Source organism: Mirounga angustirostris, unplaced genomic scaffold (assembly GCF_029215605.1).
Source record: "Mirounga angustirostris isolate CCGP_5_RB_7025 unplaced genomic scaffold, mMirAng1.0.hap1 SCAF_5, whole genome shotgun sequence".
Taxonomy (NCBI): domain Eukaryota; kingdom Metazoa; phylum Chordata; class Mammalia; order Carnivora; family Phocidae; genus Mirounga; species Mirounga angustirostris.
In genome coordinates this window covers 118,319,780-118,339,083 of record NW_026991713.1, presented here as the reverse complement: position 1 = coordinate 118,339,083, position 19,304 = coordinate 118,319,780, and the positions used below count along the sequence as shown (strand labels likewise).

Below are 19,304 nucleotides of genomic sequence, written 5' to 3'. Positions count from 1 at the left end.
AGAGGGAGGTGAGTGGGGGGGGGGGGTGAAGGGCAGAGGGAGAGAGAGAATTCCAAGCAGACTCCCAACTGAGTGAAGAGCCTGACATGGGGCTTGATCCCACGACCCTCAGATCATGACCAGGGCCAAAGTCAAAAGTCGGACACTTAACTGAGCGAGTACTCCATCTGCTTTTAAACACATCTTATGAAGCCTTAATTTTAAGTGTTATACCTTTTAGTCCTAAAATAACAATATCTTTTTTAAGCTTTCATACATCTCAGATATAATCCTCCAGACTAAGAGGTTGGAGAAAAGGGCCATTCAGAAATATTGACTAATCAGAAAGGTTCCTTTGTCCCATTTAGTGACCATCTCTGTAGCACTTTTTGCCATGGTGGTATGCCTGATTTCAGGAGTGTTTGCCACAATATCTGTTAAGTTTTCACTTTGACCATATTTTCATTTAAGAAAGGCCTCCCCTAAAAATAGGAACAGTTATTGGCATCCTAGTCTACCCACCTTTCTGGAGGCTTCTGCCATTCCAACCAAGTACCAACTGTGTAAGCACTCTCACACTGAAGCACTGAATAATGCATGTAGAGGAATGATAGCAATTTAATAGAATATGATTTTCATCTATTTTCCAGACATGGTTTCTTTGGCCACAGAAGAGAATAGTAATAATTTTTTATTGGATTGGCAATTTTATAGATTAACGTTGTATGCTGTATTTCTACCTCTCACCATCAGATTAGCACCCATACACGCAGGGTTAAAAAAAAAAAAGTATAGTCAGAAGTTGAAACCAATGACTTGTTTGAGTAGAGTCATGACTGATGAAATGATCATTGGATTATGTGTTGGGCTGGTTACACCCCCCCTGTTCCTCTATCTTAACAGCAACAACAAAAAGCCCAAAACATTCCGTAAGAGACTAGTTTGACTTATATTGCAATTCTGATGCTAATCACCCAGAGTGTGGGGCACAGCCCTCAACAAGACTCCTCTCATGTCCATTGCCAGTTGCAAGTTTAGGGGTCCCTCCTAAGTTACTTGCACTTCCAACCAACTGGCTACAAATTCAGAGGTGCTCCTAGGACCTCCTTCAGTTTCAGTAATTCACTAGAATGACTCACAAAACTCAGGAAAGTGCTATACTTATTAGTACAGTTTTATTCTAAAGGACACAAATCAAGACCAGTCAGTGAAGAAACACATAGCGTGAGGTTCCAACACAGAGATTCTGTGCCCTCTCCCTGTGGAATTAGGTTGCATCACCCCCACAGCACATGGATATGCTCAGCAACCAGGATGCTCACCAGAGCTTCAGTGTTCAGTTTTTACTGGAATTTCATTACATAGGTGTGATTGATTGAATCACGTGAATGAACTCAATGTCTATTCCCCCTTCCCTATCTCCCAGAGATAGGGAGGTTGGGCTGATATCATGTGGCTCAACCAGCCCCCAACCAGGTCATCTCCTTAGCATAAACTCAGGTATGGTCCGATGGCCCTTCATGAATAAGACACTCTTACCACTCAGGAATTTCCAAGGGTTTAAAAGCTTTATCTCAGGAACCCAGAACAAGGATGAAACAAATTCTCTATTATATGACATTTAAGAAATAACACTATATATCAAATATTATAGGATATTGTCAATACTATATTCATAGCCTTAAATGCTTTTCTTTTTTATAAAAGAAAGTAAATGAAGTAAAAGATTCATTTAAAGAAGTGAGAAAAAAGAATAAGGTAATTAATCTTAGTAGATATCTTAATAGGATAAAGAAATGACAAATTAAGAGGACACAATGAATTAGGAGAGAAATTTATTAGAGTAAAATATCAAATGAGTCTCTGAAAAACAGCAACAATATAGAACAAACTTCCAGTAGCTTTAATCAAGAAGAAAGAATACCCATCTGAACTAAAATATAAATAAAAATGTGGGGCATAAAAACAGATACAGGAAATTTTTAAATTGTTAACACATGCTCTGTAGAGCTCAACTGAGAACTACAGATGAAATGTGTGGATTTTTTTTTCACTGAAGTATAGTTGACATACACTATTAACATCAGTTTCAGGTACATAACATAGTGATTCGACAATTACATACATTACAAAATGCTCACCAAGGTTAAGTACAGTTACCATCTGTCATGATACAAAATTATTACAGTACTATGGACTATAGTCCCCAAGCTGGACTTTTCATCCCTGTGACTTATTTTATAAATGGAAGTGTTCAGTTCTTAATCCCCTTCACCTCTTTCATTCATCCTCCCATCCCCCTCTGCGCTGGCAACCACCCGTTTATTCCCTATTTTTATGAGTCTGATTCTATCTTTTGCTTGTTTATTCATTTGTTTTGTTTTTTAGATTCCACAGATAAGTGAGATCATATGGTGTTTGTCTTTATCTGACTTACTTCATTTTAGCATAATACCCTCTAGTTCCATGCATGTTGTTGTGAATGACAAGATGTCATTCTTTTTTATGACTAAGTAATATTCCTGTGTTTTGGGGGTGGGTGTGTGTACACACCACATCTTTATTCATTTCTCTGTCAGTGGACACTTGGGTTGCTTCCATATCTCGGCTATTGTAAATAATGCTGCAATAAACATAGGGGTGCATGTATCTTTTTAAATTAGTGTTTTCATTTTCTTTAGGTAAATATCCAGAAGTGGAATTACTGGATTATATGATATTTCCATTTTTAACTTTTGAGGAACTCCCATACTGTTTTCCATAGTGGCTGCACCAATTTACATTCCTTCCAACAGTGCAGAAGTGTTCCTTTTTCTCCACATCCTCCCCAATACCTGTCTTCTTGATTCCAGCCATTCTGACTGGTTTGAGGTGATGTATCATTGTGGTTTTGATCTGCATTTCCCTGATGATTAGGGATGTTGAGCATCTTTTCATGTGTCTGTCGGCCATCTGTTTGTCTTCTTTGGAAAAATGTCTCATTAGGTCCTCTGCCCATTTTTAATTGAATTATTTATTTTTTGGTGTTGAGTTATTTGTATATTTTGGATATTAACCCCTTATTGGATATATGATTTGCAAATATCTTCTCCCATTCAGTAGGCTGCCTTTTTGTTGAAATGTATGATTTCTGTAGAAAACATTAAATTATCAAAATTGCTATAAGAAAATCTTTAAAAAAAAAGAACTTTTTTTTTTTTTTAAGATTTTATTTATTTATTTGGCAGAGAGAGACACAGCGAGAGAGGGAACACAAGCAGGGGGAGTGGGAGAGAGAGAGAAGCAGGCTTCCTGTGGAGCAGGGAGCCCGATGCGGGGCTCGATCCCAGGACCCTGGGATCATGACCTGAGCCGAAGGCAGACGCTTAACGACTGAGCCACCCAGGTGCCCCAAAAAGAACTTATTTTTAAAAATGATCTCCACACCCAGCATGAGGCTCAAACTTAGAACTCTGAGATCAGGAGTTGCATGCTCTACCAACTGAGCCAGCCAGGACCCCAAGAAGATCTTAATATCTGAATAGACTAATATGCATAGAGAAAACTTTAGAAATTATTCATAGTTTCCTCTCAAAAATAACCCTGGACCTGGAGAGTGTCATGAGTGAATTCCTTCAAACCTCCAACAATTCATATGCCATATACATAGATTTAATATTTGCAAAACTAACACAACAGGGACATCAAATCCTGTCAAGGTAGAGGATAACATAAAGGAAGGAAATATATAAACCAATTTTACCTAAGAAAATAGATGTGGAAACATCAAGCAAATTACTGACAAAATGAATTTAATAGGATATTAAAAGAATAAAATGTAGCTTTCACTTTGATCAGTATGAAAAATTAGATTCTTTAAAGGTCCCTCCAGTTTAAGACAAAACAGAACCTGCCTGAAACATATTGATTTTTTGAATTATATTGCTAACCTACAAGACATAACAGAAATCTTCCAGACGTGTTGGGGGTGGTGAGGGCAGGAGTCTAACGAAGTGAGGGCCCTAAGCATTCAGAGAAGGCTGGGCTGCCTGGGTGTGGGGAGTGGTTAAGCCAACATCACTCATCCATTCAAGTATTTATTCAACAAATATTTAAGGGGTATTGCTGCTTGCTGGGCTCTTTTCTAGTTACGACAGACACAGCAATCAACAACACGCATGAAATCTCGGAGCTCCTGCCCTCATCTGGAGCTATAAGAATCTGTAGTAGAGGAGATAGGCAATAGGATAAATTAATAAGTATAATAAGGTTTTAGATGGTGCTAAGTGCTATGGAGAAAAACCACGCATGGAAGAGGACAAAGTATATTGGGTGGGTTATAATTTTAGATCGGGTAGTTGGGGGAATGCCTCACTGAGAAGACTGGCAGATGAGGGAAGAGCATTCGGGCAGAGAGAAACACACACTATAAAGTTCATGTGGTGGGAGTGTTCTTTATGAACAGTGAGGAGACCAGTATGGCTGAAGAGGAGTGAGTGAGGAAAAGAATAACATACAGTATGATGAATTAAATGTAGATATATTGATGACACCAAAATTTGGAAAAAAATAATTAGAATCATAGAATAAAAATTAGAATAATACAATTAGAAATTGCAGTAAAGCCCAGGAAGCAGGGCTCCTTTTTGTAGGGAGAGCTCCTCCTTGCTCTTCTCTGATTTTCTCCTTAGTTTGTGTGTATTCCTCTGAAGCATGCTTCCTTCAGGCTGATCAAAGGGTCTGAGTGGTTGGGTTGGCTGTAATTGCATTTAGGAAAGGAAAGGAAAGGGGTGCCTGGGTGGCTTAGTCAGTTGAGCGTCTCAGGTCATGAACCCGGGGTCCTCGGATCGAGCCCCTTGTTGGGCTCCCTGCTCAGTGGGGAGTCTGCTTCTCCCTCTGCCTCTCCTCCCTGCGCATGCACTCTCTCTCTCTCTCTCTTTCTCATTCTCTCTCAAATAAATAAAAAATAAAAGAAAGGAAAGAATGGAGCAGACACATGTGACATCGCCACCAGCGTATACATCCTGTCCTGAATCATGAAGTTAGGTTTAGCTTAAAAACCGAGTTGAAAACGTGCCCAGGTAGCTGCTCACACACTTACCAAGGTGTAAACCTCAGTCTGAAGGCTGATGACTGCAGGTATTCTTCCTGTCCTCACAGGTGGGTTGGACACACCATTGGTCTGAGGGGTGTTAGGGGCCTGTTCCTTGTATATTTGTTGAATCCTATTGTACATCTGAAACTCATATAACACTGTATATTAACTATACTTAGATTTTAAAAAGAATGAAAGCCCAAGGACATTCCTCAAAAGTTACCAGTTGTGGCTTGCTCCTTCCCTGGCATAAGCCATAAACAGCATTATCCATCCCCCCCAATGCAAGGGTGACTTGAACACATCACATTACCAGTGACTTTCAGAGTCGCAGGCCTACTGACTCCCTGGCATTGTAAGGTGGCCCACGAGAAGCCACTGGGGCTTGAGGACTCCAGGAAAAGGCCATTTTATCAAGGCATCAGCAAGTGAGGAATTCTTCAAAGAATGGATCATCCACAGGCTTGCTTTCTACATCTGTCCAATCTCCTCTCCCCATACTCTCCGACCTTTCTCCCATCTTAGAATGCACTGAGGGTCCCCCGAGTCTCGCTCTGGGGAGCAGGGGTGGGGAGGGGGCCTTTGTGGCTGGCCGGCTGAGAGGCTTCTGCTCACTTCAGAGGTGAAAAGGGGGCATCCCTTGGGGCTGCATCCCAGCCTGTGTGAGGGAGGGAGGTTTGTATCTGAGTTATCCAAGACAAGATCCTGGAGTGCTGGAACAGGAGGCCCTGAAGTCTGACTCTTTATCCTCCTCCCAGAGAGTTCTGAACAAAAGAATAATTCCTGTTACATTTAGATGCCGATTATCAGGGAGGGGGTCGTAAGAGATGAGGGTGGAGGGAACATTCTTAGTAATCGGAGTATTTGGCTGATTGGTAACTGTTTACAGCTTGTTTCTTTCTAGTGCATACCCCTTGAAATCATTTTCTTTGTAAATGTTAAAAGCCATATGAAAAAAAAAAAAACAACCTTGATTACTCTTCTTTGTATTTCAATCAGCAGCGTGTCAGCCTCTGAATAAACTATAATTCCTTCACTGTGCCTGTTGAGGAGAACATTTAGACCACATTTAAAAAATGTGGTAGGGGTCTCAAGAACAATTAGCAATTAAAATAATCTATTTTCTACGCTTCCATATAAACACGGCCGCTTGATTGAGTTCACAGTCTCAGGCACGGCTTTGCTCAGGAGCCCCATCTTGCCCAGTTCCAAGCTGCTGGAATCACCGGAGGCATCTTAAATGTTGGGAGACAGCGCCCCGTGCTCCCAAATCTGTTAGCGCGTCAGTCCGTTTAGAACTGAACTTGATGCCTTTTCCAGAGAATATGCTTCTAGGGCTCACCAGGACTCCCCTCAAGCCCTCCCACCCCCGCCCCAGAGCCTGGCTTCGCCCACAGATGCTAGTCCGGTGGGGTCAGTCCCAGAGTAACAGACTCCCAGCACCAAGCCTTGCTACACAAAGAAGAGAATGAAAAGTCGCTGGGTCCAACCCCGGTGCATTTTTACAGATAAACAACCTGAATCCCAGCGAGACTAAACTAGCTAGTGATGGCCGTGGCATCCAAGGTTCCTGAACCTCATGCCAGTTGCCCCCCGCCCCGGGGGGTGGTCTTTGTGGGTGGAAATTGGCTTAGGTGGTTTCTCTCGTGGAAAAAGCAAGGTGTTCGCTTTGCACAACAGTTCAGGTGTGATCCTGATTTCAGGCAGAGGAATAGACTTGAGGACTTCTCAAGGCCAAGGTCAGGCCCTAGAGTCTGAGAGCTGCAGAAAATGTGGTAGGGCTCTGTATAAGTGCGTGGCCATCCTGCATGGCCTCCTTGCCCGCCCTCTGCAACCTTCCTGGAGCCCGCACACTGAGGCCTGCAGCAGGGCCAGCCCTTGCTGAGGTGGGAGAGGGGCCACCTCCCTGGTCAGGGGGCACCAGCTCTCATACCCTCATGGGCAGCTGATGCTGTGATTTTGCAGTCCCAGTCCCTCTCGCCTCACCCTTGTCCCTGCAAGTACTCCACGGGTGTAGGACCAGGGGATGCCAATGGCAAGGGGCAGGGTGACCTGGGCAGAAGACTGACACTGAGAAGAGTCAGCAAGACAAGGTGCAGCAGAGGAGAAACATCCCCAACGGGAGCTAAGCCATCGCACCTGGGCCTGGAGTCTAGGTCAGGAATGGAAGGGAGGGTCCCCTTGTAGAGCCCCTTGGGTGACCATTTCCACCTTACCTAAGACATCCGTCATCCCTGGAGCCTAGGCTCAGCTGTCATTCCAGGATCAGAATAATGACTGCATGGTAAGAACCCTCCCTGGGGCCTCCTCCCTCGGGCAATCCAGCAGGCAGGGCTGGGAGGAACAGACAGAGGGTCCCCCATTGCCAACACGCATTGAGACATGGTTACCGCGTGACCCTCTACAAAATATCTTCAGTGGGCTGGTGAGACCTAGACTAAACTCAGTTCAGCGACACTTCCAGAATGTCTGAGCTAAGCCTCACAGGGCTTTGCCATGAACAGCAAGCCCCCAGAGTCCAGGGACCCCCCCCGCCCCCCCGCCAACCACCACCAATCAGGATGCATTTAACAAAAGTGGCTTGGGCTCATTCTAAAACTAACAGGTTGATAGTTTATGACACAGAATAACCAATTAATGAAAATGATAGTAATAAAGCAATAAATAGTAAAAAAAAAAAAAATTAACCTTTTATAAGCCTTTAAGCATTTTTTCACTTCTTTGATTTTTTTTTTTTTGAAATGTAGGAGTGCTTGCATGAGAATTGCAATATTTATGAGTCCTAGGACTATTTTATGAATTTATGTATTTTTTTTTCTTTAGGAAATTGTTTCCAAAGTGGGGCATTTTTTCCTAATTCATTTCAATCAGTATGCTTACTCTTGCTTGCTTAACAATGCTTTCTGTGAATTTAAAATCTCCTCTTCGGTTCTAAGTAAATCTCTGAAAGGCTGTTGATCAAAACTAATCTTTCATATCACTAGTCTTTGTATTGTTAATGTGTGTGCGCTCCAGGATTACTTGTGTGTAAATGCATCCTCAAGTAATACTGTCCACTCCCTCAGTTATTTTGCTTTTTAAACTGATAGGAGTTAGTTTTCAGTGAGGAATTCCTGCTTCACTGTTCCAAGTAAGAGCTAATTGTGCGTTCTGCCTGAGTGCCGGCGAGATGGAAGGTCATGGCCATGAGAGAGCACATCGGGGGCTAAGAAGATGCTGCCAGTGTAACTCATGTTCCCGTACCTGCCTGCACTCCAGGGTGTGTGTTTATAGAGCAGAGGACGTCCTCCGTTCTGCTTCTGGCCCCTGGGTGGGGGGGCCTTCCACCATCCGAGGAGAAACATCCCCATGAACATCTCTATAAGGTTCTAGAGAAGCAGCCGGAGCTCTTCAGGAGATTCTTGAGGAGAATGGTGCATGATGGGGGGCAGAGGGCAGGAGACAGGTTAGCACAGTGGTGGGGGCAGCCATTTCCCCAGCCTCTTCAGACATCCTAGCCGTGTCCTGCTACCTCCAGGGACCGTGGCCGGGCTGTGGTCAGCACTGATGTCCTCACAGCCAGCACCCACCAGCAGCAGGGATGCGTCATGGCCGCCAGCAGGAGCTACCTGCGGGCCAGAGAGAGGGGCCAGCAACCAGCTGTGGTGACTGCAGCTAATAGCCTGGTTGGTGTTGCCTTCAAGGCCCCCTTTGGAGACTTTAAAGTATGTTTAGGGAACCTCAAACTATGGTAATCTGGGCATTAAAAATGAATGGGGGGGCACCTGGGTGGGTCAGTCGGTTAAGCATCTGACTCTTGGTTTCGGCTCAGGTCATGATGCCAGGGTTGTGAGATTGAGCCCTGCTTTCAGGCTCCATGCTGGGTGTGGAGCCCGCTTAAGGTTCTCTCTCTCCCTCTCCCTCTGCCCCCCACCACCGCTCTCTCTCCCTCTAAAAAAAAAAAAAATGGATGGTACTTCATATTGTAGCCACAGGCTAGTGAAGCCTGGATGTACCCCGTACACCTATGATGATTATAATGCTAAATTAAAGAGAAGATTAGCCAGACAAAACATTTCTTCCCTCTTTATCCTAATTTTGATAGTAAATACTGACATTAAAAATTAATTCAATTAGGGGTTCCTGGGTGGCTCAGTCGGTTGAGTGGTTGCCTTCAACTCAGGCCATGACCCCAGGGTCCTGGGATCAAGCCCCGAGTCAGGCTCCCTGCTCAGCAGGGGTCTGCCTCTCCTCTCCTTCTGTGCTCACTCTCTCTCTCAAGTAAATAAATAAAATCTTAAAAAAAGTTAATTCAGTTAAAACTTCACTGAGATTTTCTCACCTATGAAATCGGCAAAAGTCCAAAATTTGTGGACATTCTCTGTTGGTGAGACTATGGAGAAACAGGTCTCATGATACAGAATGGCACGACCAATTTAAGGGCAATTTGACAATATCTACCCAAAAACCTACACCCACCCTTTAACCTGGCAATGTCACTCCTAGGAATTGATCCCAAAGATACATTGGCAAGACTGCACAAGGGTATTCACTGCAGCACTGTTAGTGAGACCAAGACTGGAAATGATCCAAATGTTCTTCAGTAGGCTGATGGTTGAATTAACTATGCTTGGGCACACAGTGGAGTATTATCCAATTATAAAAAGAAATGAAGAGTACCTCTATATGCTATTCTGTAGTGATCTTCAGGATATATTGTTAAGTGAAAAAAAGCACAGTGGAGAAAAATGTGGGTAGTATCCTACTATTCATCTAAAGAAGAGGGAGACTTCTCCAAATAAACCTTCCTTTGTAGATTTGCATTGGAAACCATGATAATATTTTACATAATTTTAAAACAAATTAAATTTAAAAAAGCAATCCCCAGGGGCGCCTAGGTGGCTCAGTCAGTTAAGTGTCTGACCCTTGATTTCGGCTCAGGTCATGATCTCAGGATCATGAGATCGAACTCCGTGTGGGGCTTTGTGCTGGGTGTGGAGCCTGCTTCAGATTCGCTCTCTCTCCCTCTACCTCTGCCCCCCCGCGTCCCCCCACCTCCCCACTTACGCACAAGCGTGCATTTTTTTCCCTCTCTCTCTCTTAAAAAAATAAAATAAAAAATAAAAAAGCAATCCCCAAATAATCAAGACCAAAATGAAACAATGCACCTAACTGTCCATCATGTTAGTGTCATAACTACACAGGCACAGTTTTAAGTGATTCTATAACATGATAATTTGACTGTATATCCATAATGGGCTACTGCCTAGGCCAAGAAAAAAAAAACTTCAAAAGAAAAAAAATTAAACCATTTTCAGTATCATATTTTTGGCATAATTACGTTGGTGTCATTGGGAACTGGGATTTTCAGGATGGAAGAAAAGAGAAACCCGTATAAGATGGATAAGATTGAGTAAAGACCCTATAGTTTTCAATTTGAGTGAGAAATACCAGTATGCAATCATATTCAACTCATTTTTTTTAATCTTAAAAAGTTAATTTCCTAACTCTATCCATGAAAAGGCCAAAAACAAGGAGCATTCCAGTGGCAGTAAGCAGTTTGTGGTCTCTAAATATTTCCCACTGAAGGAAACCAGGCTCCTTAAAGAAACAATGACTCCAGAGATGGGACAGGAAAAGTATAAGATGAACCTGGAGCATTTTGTCATAACCAGATGGCAAGGAGGTTATCAAACACGTAACCAGGATCATGTCAAAAGCACTCAAGGTCCAACTTGAGAGGGCCCACGCGGTTTGAAGATGGACAATCTGAGGATTAGTACGATTAGTGTCCACAAGAGAGTAAAACACTTCAAGTGTGTGTAAATCTTGAATTCCTAATGATAAAAAATAAAACATCCATTGGCCGGGACGTCTAGGTGGCTCAGTCCTTAAGAGTCTGCCTTCAGCTCAGGTCATGATCTCAGGGTCCTGGGACTGAGCCTTGCATTGGCTCCCTGCTCCATGGGGAGCCTGCTTCTCCCTCTGCCTGCCGCTTTCCCTGCTTGTGCTCTCTCTGTGTCAAATAAATAAATAAAATCTTAAAAAAAAAACCACACAAAACATCCACTGGTCAACTTTTGAGGGGTATTAGGTAACCAAGTAATTATTTTGAAAAGTGCCTGCTATATAACCAAAATGTTTGTGTCCTCCCAAAATTCATGTGTTGAAACCTAGTGCCCAATGTGATGGTATTTGGGGGTGGGGCCTTGGACAGTACTTATGTCGTGAGGGTGGAGTAATTGTGTCCTGAATGGGACTGGTGCCCTTCTAAGAGACTCCAGGGAGCTCCTGTCCTGCTTCTGCAAGATGGCCGTCTGCCATCCAGGAATGGCCTTCCCAGACATCGAATCTGCCAGCATCTTGATCTTGGAATTCCCAGTCTCCAGCACTGTGAGAAATAAATTTCTCTTGTTTATAAACCACCCAGTTTACTGTATTCTGTTGTAGCAGTCCACATGGATTACAAGACTGGCAAATAAAAGGAAGGTCTCAAGCACCAATCCTGCCTTTCCTATAGGGACTGTATTCGGGGACAGTCAAATCCTTGATTTGGGGGAGGTTTCTCTTTAAAGAAGTAATCTAGATGATACATAGATATATCGTGCTGCACTACCATTTTGCAGTCCCTAATAAAAAGATGGATCCAGGTCACCATCATCAAAAAAAGAGAAACAAGCAGACATTTGCCGTAATCTTACCCCCAAATTCCACACTGAATCTGTGATGTTCTGACAGCTGACCTAGTAGTGTCCCTGGTCCAGCCTCCAGAGCAGATGAGCTCCAGGGCAGTGTGTCTGAGGTTAAGAAGGGAGAAAAAAATCATTTCCTCCCTCGTTCAGATGGTTACTGAGAATGCACCACCTGTCGGGCACTCTGCTGAATATTTGATATATAGCACCTCATTTAATCTCTACCAGAACCCTATGAGATACGTATTGATAGTCCCATTTTACAGGTGAGGAGTTAAAGTGGCCAAGTTGAGATTCAAACCCAGGTCTTTCTGACTCCAAAATCTGTGTTTCTGGCACAACTTTATATGTAACGTGGACACTCTGCCTGCATCAAATTATGTGTCACGGATCTGACATCCCCGGTCCGTCTTCCAGTGAAGATCCTCGGGAAAGCTACTGCCCCGGGAGCATGGCCGAACTAGCCCTGCCTGATCCGCCCCTGGCCCAGTGATTAGCTGGGCTGGCCAGTCACTCTGAGGTCACGTGGACGCAGGATTTCTGGGCCACTTGAAAGATAAAACCCGAACACGGGAAGCAGCAGAGGAGCTTGGGACATGAAAACCAGTCAGCTCCTAAAAATCTGCGGTGGGCCTGGGGCGGGGGGGGGGGGGGAGACGGCTGAGAGAACACAGCTGCTGCCCCCTCCACGCCGATGTAGAGCCCACATTGGGTGTCCCCCCTGTGGTCCACAGCAGGAAGGGCCCATCCGCCCACTCCCTTGCTGCCCTGGGAGCTTCTGGGCACTTCCCAGGAAAAAGAATGTGTCTGTCGACTGCTTTATTCCAAAACTCCACAAAGCCTTTTATCGATATGTCAAATGCTGGAAAATAAAGAGATAAACCAAGCCTGTGAACTTCTTTCTGCTCCAGACACATTGGCTTTGTTTGGATCCATAACCATGCTGTGCTCCTTCTCACCTGGAGCATGCGGGGCGGAGGGGGGGGGGCGCCTCTGCATGGAACCCCCTTCCTTCCCTCTTAGTGGCCTAACTCCTAGGGCTCAGCTTACTGTCACTTGCTTGGGAAAAACGTGTGAGCTCCTGGACCAGCTCCCACCCTCCCATCACACACCCTGGACTCTCTCAAATGACTTAATTACCCCTGCAATTCAAAAATGATGTAATTACTTATTTACATTCTTCCTCTCTTGATGATGAGCTGCAAGCATCTGGATCTGGTTTCCCAGCTTCTACTTAACCACAGTCCCTCCAGCATCTCCCATGGAGGAATTGAAGGCAGGCTTAAATCGCAAGTCTCAGGTGTGGCTTAAGCCAGAGTCTGACATCACCTTGCCTTGGAGCAGCAGGCCCTGGACACATCACCAAAGGTAAGCAGTCCTCTTGGTGGAGGTGATGGGCTCGGAGGGGGGATCCCCAAAGCTGTCATGCTCACTGCTATTTTTGCAGGACCTACAGAGTACCTGGGTCACGGGAGGTACTGCCCGAACACTCCACCGGATGACTGATGTTGGAGACCTGCCTGGTCGTCCGGGTCATGGGGCGCACAAAGAGTTTCCGAGGTGTGTGGTTAGGATGACCTTATGTCCCCCTGTGCCCGACTGTCCTGGCGGTGCCCTTTCCCTTCCAAAAATGTTCTAGTTTGGAGCACCACATATTTGGATGCCCTAGCGGAAGAATCAGCCAGTCCAAATTCTTCTTCCTATTAAATAGATACATCTCAGTAAATCAAAATCATTTCAAGGTATTCGTATTTTTGAACCAACTTCTACATGGTTTAGCCAAAGCCCTTTTAGACACACTCTGAGCTGGAAATGAAGGCAGAAGTTTTCTCTTATCTGCAGAAAGTGGTCAGCTACTGGCCTACCCTGACCCCATGTGTTTTATAAAGGTCAATACTAACCCCAAATTCTTTTTGATGAGGAAGGGGAGAGTCAGTCATAATTCTATTTTTGTTCAGCAGCTAACACTCGAGTCCTGGGTGGAAACATTGGCCATAATGCAGGGCAGGGATGAAAACACCTCATTCGGGGCTCTAAATTCCTTTCTCACATGGATTCTAGATTCAAGAATTTCCATGCAAATCACTTTTTCCCCCTCATATGAGAGTAATAAATGTTTAATTTGGAAAATTTAGAAAATAGTTATGCAAAAAGAAGAAAATCTAAATCTCCATAAACCGATGCCCAGAGATAGACACTCTGAATACTTTGAGGTCATTTTTCTCCCATGAAAATATACACTTATTTTTAAAAAATGAAAGCACACTTGGGGAGCACTGAAAACAATTTAATACAGAAAGTATAGAGTAATCTAACAAGCATACCTGCACTGTTCCCCTGCAGCGCTGATGAATGCCAAGTGTGTGTGTGTGTGTGTGTGTGTGTGTGTGTGTGTGTGTGTGTGTGTGTGTGTGTGGAGTATCTCAGATAAAGTTACCAACCCCTTGGCTTCTCTTTGCGATTCCACTCACCCTCCTCTTTCCCCAAGAGTAATCAATAACATGAATTGACATGTCTGTCTCCTTCCAGGCTGTGTGTGTGTCTAGTGTATGTGTTTACATTATTTAAATAAAAGGTAGGATCTGTGCAGATTGATCGGAAACCTGTTACTTCCCGTCTACAGTATTTAGATCTGTTAGATTTGTTACTGTTGATACAAGTAACACTAGCTGGTTTGCTTAAACAGCTGGTAGCAGTCTGTTGTATGTATATTTCACTTATGCCTCTTTTTTTAAATTTAGGTTGTAGCCAATATTTTACTATTACAACCATTGCTGCAAGGAAATCCCCATTGCAAGTTCCTACGTGCCCTCCTTCAAGGGTTTCTTAAGATGTGTATGCCGAGCTAGAATGGCTGGTTGAAGGGTATCAGTATGTCAAGATGCCAGGGACTTCCACATTTCTCATCAGTGCTTGGTACTGTCAGGCTGCTTACATGGTTGCCAATCTAATGGGCTAGAAACCGCCTTTCCCTCTGTTTCATTACCCTTCTTCCCATGATCGCCTGTGAATCTAAGCCACACGCTGTTTTGTAACTGCTTTGTGCACCTAATGCATCTTGAACACCTTCTCAACATACATAAATACTCTCGTGCATAATTTTAAAGCATAGTGTTTTGTATGCCAGTGCCACTGTTTATGTAGCAAAGGGCCCACCATCGGGCATTTACACGTACGTTCCCGAGAGTTTGCCGTTACAATGGCACCCAGGAGCTCTTGCAGCAGAGTACCGAAGAGGGCAGACTTCTGCGTCAGCTAAAACCCGGCGTTGCCTCCAGGACCCACCACTTGCCAATCCTGCAGCCCTGGGCAGGCCCCTTGGAGGGAACCAGACCACCAGTGCCCCGCTGGGGTCTCACGGGGCAGTAGGGCCCCTGACGCCAGCTACGGTCTGAATCATGAGTCTACCATTTACCAGCTGTGCACCCTGAGGAAAGTTCTCCAACTCTCTGGACCTGTTTCCTGTGTGTAAAATTGGACATGATAAGAACAGGACCCAGCTCAGAGGGTCGTTGGAAGGAGGAGGCGACATAGTGGATGATGGTTTCAGCCCAGCCTGGCGTACAAGGGTATCTAGCATCCTTTAGGTGCCCGCCCTTCAATCTAATTGGAATAAAATGGAATTGGCACCGAAAGGGACCATCATGGCCACGTCTGATTTGCCCAGATGGAGAAAGTGAAGCTCGGAGGAATTAGCGATTGGCCCAAGGTTGCACACTGTGTTGCTGTCAGGTCAATTTGTGGAAACACCAGGAGAGGGCGGCCCCCGGGGGCTTTCTCGGGCGCCTCCTGCCGAGTCACGAGAGGAAAGCCGGAAGGCCAAGAATCCGTGAAGTCTCATTCCGTCTACGCGCTCCTTCCATGGAGTCCCAGGATGGTTCTCCCAAGGGATGGCCCCGCAGACACTCTGGGGCTGCAGATCAGCTCCAGGGCACTGCAAGTGGGTGCTAACCTGCGGTTCCGAGCATCTCATCACCAAGCTGGGGATGCCAGCGCCGGGGAGGCACAATGCTCTGTGCTCTGCTCACTGCCAGGAAACGGGGGGGCCTGATCAGTGACTGTGGCCACTAATAAACCAAAAGCTCTAATTGTCTGTCAGAGAACCCCCGGGGGGTGGAGGGTGGGCATGGGCTAAGATATGCAAGTCGCTGGGCAGCATGTAACCCTTCGTGACCCCAAACATCTTGTCGCTGTTCCCGTGATTTGTTATCTCACCTGGAGCAGGCTGGGGCCACCTCACCTCGTGGCTGCTCGGCCTGGGCCAGGCCAGACAGCAGGGGCGACAGGCAGGGGGCCGCAGGGGACACTGCCACAGCCTGGACACACAGAACCGCAGCGGGAGGTCTTTACTCTCCTGCCCCTTTTCTTTCTCTGTTCCCTCCTGGAGTAAGTCTTGGGCTTGCGTCACTGAAGCACAAGACAGGGACATTTCTAAAAGGCAATAAATACCGTTTTCCTCTCAGGGTAAATCTTGGGTATCAAGATTATCCAAACATAGGAATATAACCAATGAGATTTCTGGAGATTCTTCTCAATCCTACGTCTACGATATCTAAGAAGATATTCTAAAACTTTCTAAACCACTAGACATCTCAATCCCTGTCAGTGCCTTTCCCCATAGTCACAATAATGACAAGTGCTGGGACTCTTATTTTGATTAAGCTGAGAAAGTCTCTCCCTTTCAGGACCCTTCTAGAAGAAAAAAGAACACGTACATATAAAAAATGTGTGTGTATATATATATATATAAAATTGATTTCATGTATAGATTCTATTATATATATGTGTGTATATATGTATGTATATTTATTTATGTATTTATCTAATTGTTTCATTAAGAAACTCTCTGGATTCGAAAGCAACTTCGGAGTGATTGCTAAAAATACATTAAAAAGCCAACATGTTTTATGTGCCCACACTAAGTTTGCAATACTTTCTAAGCTAGTCCAGTTGAGAGTTGCATCCCAAACCAGAGTTGGGAAGCTTGAAAACAGAGGGCAGGTGGCCATGGCGCTGGGGCCCAGTCCTGGGGAGGCCAGAGCGGACGGTGACACAGAGGTCGGGGGCAGAGGCTGACCCTGGTGAGGAGGAGGGAAGGAGTCAGGTGACCTTCGGATGAGAAGCTTGTCTCCAGGGAGCAGGAAGCTAAGGCAGCTAAGTCCATGGCCTCAAATTTTCTTCCTGTAGAGACTGAGCCGGGTTCCGGCACCTCTACCCTGTAGCTGGTGAGGGGGAGGAAGGAAGCTTCCAAACACATGTGACCAGGCTTTGGGAAAGTACTGGGGAGTGCAGGAAAAAATCCTCTGTTCCCTCTCCCATGCAGAGAGGTTCTGATTCTCCCTCCCGTGACTCTGAGCTGGACTCGGTGACAAGTGTGACCTGTGGATTGTGGCAGAGGCGACGTCACCTAACGCCGGAGGCTTGATCAGAAGACATGTGCCTCGGTCTTCTTGAAGACTCGCTCTGGGGGATGTCAGCCGCCACAGAGGCCATGCCACCCCCTGAGACTGCCATGCTGGAGAGGCCCCACTGAGGGTCTCAACAGTCCCCGCGAGCCCAGCCGTGCAGCTGTCCCCCCCGCCCCCGAGGCACCAGCCAAGTGGGTGAAGCCATCTGGGTCCCTCCAGACCATGCGGTGGTTGCACCTACCTGACCTTAGTCAACGTCACATGAAGAGAACTGCCCCTCCAAGCCTGCCTGAATTCGTGGCCCCCCAAAAATAGAAACAATAAAATAGCGGTTTTGTAAACCACTAAAGTCGGTTTAACATTGTTCAGCAGCCATAGGTCACCAGAACAAGTAATATCCACTAAAGCTGAACATACCCACATCCTATGACCTACCAATTCCACTCCTGGATAAATGTCTAACCACATTTACCTTTATTTGCACCAAAAGACATACACAAGAAGGTCAGAGCAGTCCCAACACAGTCCCAAACCAGAAAGAACCCAAAAAGGGCAAGATGAGAATTATCCGTCTGCTCGATTGGGCTGGATGGAGCCAGAAAGGAGCAAGGGGAAGGTGTGGCGGGGAAGCCTAGACGGGCTGCTTGTGGGCTGATTAGGGGAACTCCCAGTTAGGTACATTTTTTTTTTCTTTTTTTAGGTAAGCTCTACATGCAAAATGGGGCTTGGACTCATGACCCAGAGATAAGAGCGACTGAGCCAGCCAGGAATTCCGGATTAGGTGGTGGCAGGGCACTGTGTATGACGCGAACCAGCCCCTGGACGAGGGAGCACCCCCAACCCCATCCCGTTCGTCCGCAGCCCCTCCCCGAACTAACCCCATCTTCCTTATATGTCTGCGTTCTCAGCATTGCAGACTCGCAGTGTGCGGGGCCTTGTGCGGGATGATAGGAGAGAAGAAAACAAGGAAACAGAGAGAGAGACCCAGGCCAGGGCTGGATGTGACTGACATTTCAATTCCCACAGTGTCCAGGCCGGTGCATAGGAGGTGCTTCAAACCTTTTCTTTTTAAAACCGAAGAGGGGGAGTAAGCCAGAGCTAGTTGGGTTTAGGAGGTCCCCCTGCGAGGTCACCTGGAGCTGCTGTGAACCTCCCTCCGTGTGCAGTCAGGTTAAAGGAGACTCGCCTGTGAGAAACTAGCCCCGGTGCCCTCTCGGTCGGTGGACAGAAGCCAAGGTCTGTGGACAGCCTTCAAAGGCTGACGCCCCTTCCCCAGCATCCCAAGATGCTGCCATCATGATCAGCTCCAGGCACAGTGGGCCCATCTAATAATGCAGCACCATAAAAAGGCAGGCGGATCAAGGGGGGCAAGGTGGAGTTCTGGAGGCTGAGGAGGGAGTTCAGCTGACCCCACAGGTAGAAGGAAATACGCAGTAGGTGCGTGGCATCTTACTGGGTCTACCTACTGGGCCTGCTTTTGTGCTCTGGAGGCAGGACCTCTGGGCCTTCGAGAGCCAGGGTGCCCTGAGTCTGGGCAGAGCTGAGCTGGGAAGCCCCTCATCTGTCTGCTTCCACCGCAAGGGCAAACCTCTGTGATCCACATCCCCCTGACCAGCTGTAATTTAGAAATTGTGCGTGGTTTAGAAAGTGTATGTGTACACGTACACACATATACACACATGTGCACGCGGTTAATAGAATGCAAATTGTGCCTTGGCATCACTGATCTTAATGGTAATGAAGTATCTTTTATTATATAAAAGATTAGAAATTAGAGGGGCGCCTGGGTGGCTCAGTCGTTAAGCGCTGCCTTGGGCTCAGGTCATGGTCCCGGGGTCCTGGGATCGAGCCCCGCGTCGGGCTCCCTGCTCCGCGGGGAGCCTGCTTCTCCGTCTCCCACTCCCCCTGCTTGTGTTCCTGCTCTCGCTGTGTCTCTCTCTCTGTCAAATAAAATCTTTAAATAAAAAGATTAGAAATTAGAAAAAAATAGTTACAATTAGAAATGTGCAACTAGGGGCGCCTGTGTGGCTCAGTTGGTTAGGCGACTGCCTTCGGCTCAGGTCATGATCCTGGAGTCCCGGGATCGAGTCCCGCATCGGGCTCCCTGCTCGGCAGGGAGTCTGCTTCTCCCTCTGATCCTCCTCCCTCTCATGCTCTCTGTCTCTCATTCTC

The 19,304-nt window shown here is 46.0% G+C and overlaps 1 long non-coding RNA gene across 1 annotated transcript; it reads left to right on the top strand.

Annotated features, from left to right (window-relative positions):
- Positions 1-26: 26 nt before the first annotated feature.
- On the top strand, positions 27-17,407 carry LOC123841870 (uncharacterized). The gene is made up of 3 exons (XR_010411687.1): positions 27-13,092; positions 13,172-13,284; positions 14,466-17,407. It is a non-coding gene; the product is annotated as an uncharacterized LOC123841870 (long non-coding RNA).
- The last annotated feature ends 1,897 nt before the right edge of the window (positions 17,408-19,304 follow it).